The 8,003-nt window shown below is 48.4% G+C and overlaps 1 pseudogene; it reads left to right on the forward strand.

Annotated features, from left to right (window-relative positions):
* Positions 1-2,240: 2,240 nt before the first annotated feature.
* LOC142266240 (U2 spliceosomal RNA) lies at positions 2,241-2,447 on the forward strand (annotated as a pseudogene).
* The last annotated feature ends 5,556 nt before the right edge of the window (positions 2,448-8,003 follow it).

Genomic DNA, 8,003 nt, shown 5'->3' on the forward strand with positions numbered 1-8,003 from the left:
TGGGGAACAGGTAGTAGCAAACACCACAGTACAAGGGTTAGAGGGAAGCCAGGAGCTGAGAAGGTCCACCCGTGTGAACTTTGGTCAGCCCCCACATAGGTTCAGAGATGAGGAATGGTAGCGGAACCCGGCTACTCTACCCTAATGTAAATAGTCTAAATATAGAGTAAATTTAAAAATGTTTAGTATTTTCCATGCTTTTAATTCTACTATTTTCCATGCTAAAGATAGTCATGTAAGACATGTTGATATAGAGTGTTGATAAGAAGAATGTTGATTTTATTTTAATTACCTGGATTCATGACCTGATTGACGACCAATGATAAGTTTTATTGAAAATGGACCTTTGGCTACAGGACTGGTGGTAGCCAGCACGAACTGGTGCTATTGTAAATGGTTATTTCCCATTCATAGCCACGGACTGCATCCCCACCTACAGGAGAAGACACAGGTGGAGGAGAGACCTGGGAGACATATGGCCCAGGTCTGGCCACCAACAGGAACGGTGGCTTGCCTCCTTTTGGAACTTTGGGGGTGGGATGAAGGACTGGGAAAGCGAAACGTTGGGTTCAAGTGCCTCCCCTGCGTGGGATGGATAGATATGTTTTTCTTATTAAAATGTTCACTTTTTGCAGATAAAAATAAACACTCTGGGTGCACTGTAGCTCGGGGACGAGCTACGTTTAACCAAGGGGGAATGTGACGCCCCTGGACTAATCCAGGGTGTCACAGGGAACTGCACTATTCTCTATCCTTGGTGCAGGGCCCACCCTCCTTGGTTCCGGGGTCCGCAACAGTGATTCTGTACTAACAGCACAAATCCTAGTCACCCAAACACTACACTTGTCAGGCACACCAGGGGCGTGGTTCCAGCTGGGAAAGGAACCGCCCACCTATGAGTCAGACAGGCTGGTGGGAGGAGTCAGTTAGACAGTTGGTAGTAACTGAAAAAGAGAGAGGACCTGGGGATTAAGAGCTCCCTGAGGAGAGCCTGGCTGGGTCGCAGACAGTGGCCTGTACTTGACGGCTCAGAGATTAGCGGCGTCAGCACAGCGGAGGGATAGGACTTCCCACACAGAGCAGTCACAGAAAATCCCACGTGCCAGCTGCTAAGAGCAGGTCCCAATTAAAAAGAGGGACGGGACCCGAAGGTTTCAAGCCAACAGGGCCAGGGACACACACAGTATACAGTGTATGGAGGAAGGCTCCAGTCCACCACAGAATCACTGAAAGGGACCACCGCACGTGCAGTCACCGAGTGCAGCAGTACCAAGAGACTTTGTTTACCTCAGAGTCTGTGTCCACTGAATGCGTCATCACACCTGAGTGAGTACCCTGGCCCCCAGCGTCCTGCCGGCCCTATATCAATATAGGCTGTTCCTACCTATTCCCTACCCTGAGTCCCGGGGCCCCTACCTGCGGAGGGAATCACCACCAGGCTGCCCCAACACCATCAGCCCCGGCACTCCCATACAGCAGCGGCGGTATTCCTTATTACCGCACACCGCAGGTGGCGTCACAAATATTCTCCCCCGTAAAAAACCTTTTTGTTTTTCATCAAAGTGTCTGCCGAGCAGTCCGACTGCTGCTAGGGCGTCACACCTGCGCATTTGTGTTTAACGTCGCGCATGTGCAGAACGGAGAAAAGGCTGCGCTCACTTCCTAATGAAAGGGAGTGAGACGCATCTGGGAAGGGAAGGGAAAAGATTAGGGTTTGGGGATGATGAAAGGGCTTTCTACGGGCAAGGATGGCAAAGGGTGGCAGTGACGGAAAGTCAGGCAGCCTGTCCTGTCCTGTCCTGTCCGTCCGTCTTTTTGTATCATGAATTGGAAAGACTGCAAGGGGGAGGGGAGGTGCTTGTGTCCAAAAGGAGGAGTTATTCAGATTCATTGCAGTGGGCGGCGGCTGCAAAAAGCACCATTCTTCTTGTTTTTGCTCTGCAAAACAGCCTTTTCAAGGGTTGGCTTGGTGACAAAATGTCTTCTGTAGGCGTGGGTTTGTCTCCCTCTCCCTAAGATGTGTCCGGTATAGGCCAGGGTGCCACTCAAGGCCGTAACCAATTTGGGTTATAGCTTCTCGGCCTTTTGGCTAAGATCAAGTGTAGTTTCGGAGGACGCTACCTTGGTCGGTACTGGAAGGTGCCTGGGATTGCACGTCTGCCGGCCTTGAGGAAGTGTGTGCGCCTTCTGGTGACACATAGCCCTCTTGTGCCTGGACGGTTCCCGGGCAACGGGAGGCGATCACCTTTGTTATTTTGAAGTCCTACTGATAAACAGAAAAAAAAAAAAATTAAATCTGTTCTTATCAGTTTAATATCTGATACGTCCCCTCTCTGGGGACCATATATTAAATGGATTTTTAGAACAAGGAGATGGAAAAAATCTTGCTCTGTCCACTGCACGCATTGACCTGGTATTGCAGTACCTCCAGGACCGGTGCACCCCTTCTTAACCCAGTTTCCAAAAGCAGAACTCAATTCACCTGATTCAAATGAGCCCCATTAGTGAATTGAAAGAAAGCAAAAACTTTATATGCACCTCAATTTGGCCAATTCACTTTTCACACTTTCACCCTTTTTTTTATCTTTCACACCTTTTACTTGCTTTATTGATGCAAAAAGCTGTGCCAAATAGCAAACTCATCTCCACTCAACTTGACCAACTCTGCTATGTCCCGTGCAGTATCTTATTCTCAGTCTTATCTAGATCATTTGCAATTGAATAGAATAGATCCCTTTTGGCTACTTATGACTGTGTAAAATATGTAGTTTTACTGGGCTGGGATGAGAGAATCCATTGAAGCATGGTGTAGGGATTGTGGTTCCTGTGTGCTAAGAAGAGAGGCTGGCACCAGCCAGAAAGCCCCATTGCAGCCAATAATCACTTAATAACTTTTTCAACTTGTCATCATATGGGAGGCCCCGTTGTTGGTAGACGTGCACCTTCTCAGTGAATGGCCGGTGAAATGCAGGCAACTCGATCTCTTCGAGGTCATCATCCTCTGGCCCCTCTTCCGACAGGTGGGGCATCCGGGAGAGTGCATTGGCATTGACGTTGGTACGGCCGGCCCGGTACTTGATGGTGAAATCGTAGTTGGCTAACCTGGTCACCCACCGCTGCTCCAACGCGCCCAGCTTGGCCGTATCTAGATGGGTCAGCAGGTTATTGTCTGTGTACGCGGTGAACTTGGCTGCTGCCAGGTAATGGCGGAACCGCTCGGTGATAGCCCACACCAGTGCCAAGAGCTCAAGCTTGAAGGAGATGTAGTTCTCAGGGTTCCTCTCAGTCGGTCAGAGTTTTCGGCTAGCATAAGCTATTACCTTTTCCCTTCTGTCTTGGACCTGGGATAGAACAGCCCCCAAGCCCACATTGCTGGCGTCGGTGTAGAGGATGAATGGGCGGCTGTAGTCAGGGTACGCTAGGATTTCCTCTCCGGTCAGGGCTGTTCTCAGCTGGCGGAAGGATTCCTCATGCTTTTCTTCCCACACCAATGGGGCTACTAGGGATCTACCACCCTTGGTCTGTCCTACGAGGAGGTCTTGCATGGGGGCAGCCATCTTTGTGTACCCCTTAATGAAGCGACGGTAATATCCCACCAGGCCCAGAAACTGCCTCACTTCCCTCACTGTGGTCGGTCTCGGCCAGTCTTGGATGGCGGTGATCTTCTCGGGGTTGGGGGCGACACCTTCCGCACCAACCACATGTCCTAGGTACTGCACTCTGGGTTTCAGCAGATGACACTTTGAGGGCTTCAACTTCATCCCATACTTGGCAAGGGACGCGAACACCTCGGCTAGGTGCTCCAGGTGGGCTTCATACGTCTGTGAGTACACAATCACATCATCCAAGTACAGCAAAACGGTCCCATAGGCAGTCTTCTCTCGGTCTTCCGGTGCCACGGCCACCTGCCAGTACCCGCTGGTGAGGTCAAGGGTGGAGAAGTAGTTAGCGGTTCTCAGCGAGGCCAGGGACTCTTTGATGCGGGGCAGAGGGTAAGCATCCTTATGCGTTATCTGGTTAATCTTCCGGTAATCCACACACATCCGCATGGTGCCATCCTTCTTCTTAACCAGCACCAACGGAGCGGCCCAGGGACTACAGCTGTCCCTAATAACCCCTGCCTCCTTCATGTTCCTCAACATGTCTTTGGCGCATTGGTAGTGTGCAGGGGGAATAGGCCTGTATCTCTCTTTAATAGGGGAGTGTGTACCGGTAGGGATGTGGTGTTGAACCCCTTTAATCTGCCCAAAATCTAGAGGGTGCTTGCTAAAAACCCGCTCATACTCCTGTACCACCCGGTATACCCCTTCCTTGTGGTGTATGGGGGTATCATCAGTGCCGACATGTAGCTCTCGATACCACTCGCCTAACTCCCCCAGGGATGAGTGGGAACCGGCAGCAGGCGGTGTGACCGGGGGAACGGCTTCATGGATCGTGTGGGGATCTAGAGTGAGCAATTTGGCAAGGGTAGCGTACCGGGTGGTGCATGAATGCACACATATTGGTTTTATAATCTTATTGTATTACTTTATATTCTTATTTCACTTGTGCATATCTCCACCATAATCCTGGCTAAGAAATATAGCTTTTTTTGGGGTACACAGGTAGTAAGGTCTTCTTTCTATTTCTTTAGGGGTGATATAGCCTGGTGGAACTCTAGACCTCTAACATTATATATGCACCCTTTTTCTTTATGGTTCTTGGACACCTTATAACATTCTTCCATACATATATATCTTTCTCATAAATTATAAATAATTAGGCATTTTTATATATTTTATTTACATTTTCATAAATAACTTTTTACAAAGCATGGGGGACATTCTCACATACATATAATTTTCATGTACGCATTCTGAAAATTTACGCATAAACCGTACACACTCCTTTTTGTAACAATTTCTATAACTCATTCGCTGAACTCTCATCCCGGATATTCATTCTTACACCGAATTTCCTGTTATAACACAACATTCATGATTTTTATTCAATTTATTTTTATTTTTTAGGTTTATTAGTAGTGATGAGCGAGTACTAAAAAGCTCGGGTGCTCGAAGCTCGGGCCGAGCCTCCCAAGATACTCGTGTACTCGGCCCGAGCACCGAGCCCAATGTTATCCTATGGGAGACCCGAGTATTTTTGTGAAATGACCACCGGCAGCATGTAGAAACCCTAAAAATGGCACAAAAGTCTCCGAAGAGTGCTCAAATGACATGGCAACAGCATGGGGAAGACCCCTTGAAGCATTTATCACTCAAAAGTCACAGCTGTGAATAATTTTGTCCGCGTTTTACGCCATTTTTACGGACTCACCAGAAAACCTTCCAAAATGACACCAAAATGATTTTTCATAGCGGAAATGTTAAGGGCACATACCCAATAGTGAGATAGAGCTAATGTATGTTACTTTTTGAGATCAATACATGAAAGATTTTACGTAAAACATTGTGTGGCACTCCGATGTCCCTGAGAAGAGACGTACATAAAGGCCTCTGAGTCTAATGTGCCCATTTTGAGGAACTGAGTCTTTGTAGTATTTTCCTTTGCCAGGGCAGTCCAAAATTGTGAGGTTCACCAATGCCCCTGCATACAGACGTGCATGATGGCCTGTAAACCTGAAGTGCCCATTGTAAGGAAGTGGGTCTATTGTAGTATAACCCTTAGGCAGGGCAGCCAAAAATTGGGAGGCTCCACGTTGTCCCTGGATAGAGACGTGCATGAGGGCCTCAAAACATTAAGTGTCCAGTGTCAGGAAGTGGGTGTATTATAGTATAGCCCTTAGGCAGGGCAGCCAAAAATTGGGAGGCTCCACGTTGTCCCTGGATAGAGACGTGCATGAGGGCCTGTAAACCTGAAGTGCCCATTGGAAGGAAGTGGGTCTTTTGTAGTATAGCCCTTTGGCAGGGCAGCCAAAAATTGTGAGGCTCCACGTTGTCCCTGGATAGAGACGTGCATGAGGGCCTGTAAACCTGAAGTGCCCATTGGAAGGAAGTGGGTCTTTTGTAGTATAGCCCTTTGGCAGGGCAGCCAATAATTGGGAGGCTCCACGTTGTCCCTGGATAGAGACATGCATGAGGGCCTCAAAACATTAAGTGTCCATTGTCAGGAAGTGGGTGTATTATAGTATAGCCCTTAGGCAGGGCAGCCAAAAATTGGGAGGCTCCACGTTGTCCCTGGATAGAGACGTGCATGAGGGCCTGTAAACCTGAAGTGCCCATTGGAAGGAAGTGGGTCTTTTGTAGTATAGCCCTTTGGCAGGGCAGCCAAAAATTGGGAGGCTCCACGTTGTCCCTGGATAGAGACGTGCATGAGGGCCTCAAAACATTAAGTGTCCATTGTCAGGAAGTGGGTGTATTATAGTATAGCCCTTTGGCAGGGCAGCCAAAAATTGGGAGGCTCCACGTTGTCCCTGGATAGAGACGTGCATGAGGGCCTCAAAACATTAAGTGTCCATTGTCAGGAAGTGGGTGTATTATAGTATAGCCCTTAGGCAGGGCAGCCAAAAATTGGGAGGCTCCACGTTGTCCCTGGATAGAGACGTGCATGAGGGCCTCAAAACATTAAGTGTCCATTGTCAGGAAGTGGGTCTTTTGTAGTATAGCCCTTTGGCAGGGCAGCCAAAAATTGGGAGGCTCCACGTTACAACGACAGGAGACCCGCTCCTTTGCAATGGGAACAATGTTTTGAGGCCCTCATGCACGTCTCTATGCAGGGACAACGTGGAGCCTCCCAATTTTTGGCTGCCCTGCCAAAGGGCTATACTATAATACACCCACTTCCTGACAATGGACACTTAATGTTTTGAGGCCCTCATGCACGTCTCTATCCAGGGACAACGTGGAGCCTCCCAATTTTTGGCTGCCCTGCCAAAGGGCTATACTACAAAAGACCCACTTCCTGACAATGGACACTTAATGTTTTGAGGCCCTCATGCACGTCTCTATCCAGGGACAACGTGGAGCCTCCCAATTTTTGGCTGCCCTGCCTAAGGGCTATACTATAATACACCCACTTCCTGACAATGGACACTTAATGTTTTGAGGCCCTCATGCATGTCTCTATCCAGGGACAACGTGGAGCCTCCCAATTTTTGGCTGCCCTGCCAAAGGGCTATACTACAAAAGACCCACTTCCTTCCAATGGGCACTTCAGGTTTACAGGCCCTCATGCACGTCTCTATCCAGGGACAACGTGGAGCCTCCCAATTTTTGGCTGCCCTGCCAAAGGGCTATACTACAAAAGACCCACTTCCTTCCAATGGGCACTTCACGTTTACAGGCCCTCATGCACGTCTCTATCCAGGGACAACGTGGAGCCTCCCAATTTTTGGCTGCCCTGCCTAAGGGCTATACTATAATACACCCACTTCCTGACACTGGACACTTAATGTTTTGAGGCCCTCATGCACGTCTCTATCCAGGGACAACGTGGAGCCTCCCAATTTTTGGCTGCCCTGCCTAAGGGCTATACTACAATAGACCCACTTCCTTACAATGGGCACTTCAGGTTTACAGGCCATCATGCACGTCTGTATGCAGGGGCATTGGTGAACCTCACAATTTTGGACTGCCCTGGCAAAGGAAAATACTACAAAGACTCAGTTCCTCAAAATGGGCACATTAGACTCAGAGGCCTTTATGTACGTCTCTTCTCAGGGACATCGGAGTGCCACACAATGTTTTACGTAAAATCTTTCATGTATTGATCTCAAAAAGTAACATACATTAGCTCTATCTCACTATTGGGTATGTGCCCTTAACATTTCCGCTATGAAAAATCATTTTGGTGTAATTTTGGAAGGTTTTCTGGTGAGTCCGTAAAAATGGCGTAAAACGCGGACAAAATTATTCACAGCTGTGACTTTTGAGTGATAAATGCTTCAAGGGGTCTTCCCCATGCTGTTGCCATGTCATTTGAGCACTCTTCGGAGACTTTTGTGCCATTTTTAGGGTTTCTACATGCTGCCGGTGGTCATTTCACAAAAATACTCGGGTCTCCCATAG

This window comes from Anomaloglossus baeobatrachus, unplaced genomic scaffold (genome assembly GCF_048569485.1).
Source record: "Anomaloglossus baeobatrachus isolate aAnoBae1 unplaced genomic scaffold, aAnoBae1.hap1 Scaffold_2839, whole genome shotgun sequence".
Taxonomy (NCBI): Eukaryota; Metazoa; Chordata; class Amphibia; order Anura; family Aromobatidae; genus Anomaloglossus; species Anomaloglossus baeobatrachus.